Below are 232 nucleotides of genomic sequence, written 5' to 3'. Positions count from 1 at the left end.
CTCCCCTCAGGCTGGTGCCTCTTGCGAACTGTAAGAAGGCTTAGCTTGACGTCAATTGACTGAGATTACAGACCAGGAATGGCTCCGGGATGGAGCAGCTCTCTGCGGAACGTGATCCCTTAGGCGACCGACCGGCACCCAAGGAGGAGCCAGAAGCCTTTGGAGCCTCCACTTTAGGGGAACTGGATTCATTCCTCACAACATAAGATACTGCACGGCCTCCCGCCTCCCT

The sequence above is a fragment of the Heteronotia binoei genome, chromosome 12 (assembly GCF_032191835.1).
Source record: "Heteronotia binoei isolate CCM8104 ecotype False Entrance Well chromosome 12, APGP_CSIRO_Hbin_v1, whole genome shotgun sequence".
In the NCBI taxonomy this organism is placed as follows: Eukaryota; Metazoa; Chordata; class Lepidosauria; order Squamata; family Gekkonidae; genus Heteronotia; species Heteronotia binoei.
The sequence above is the reverse complement of the archived record's forward strand: the minus strand, read 5'-3'. Positions refer to the sequence as shown.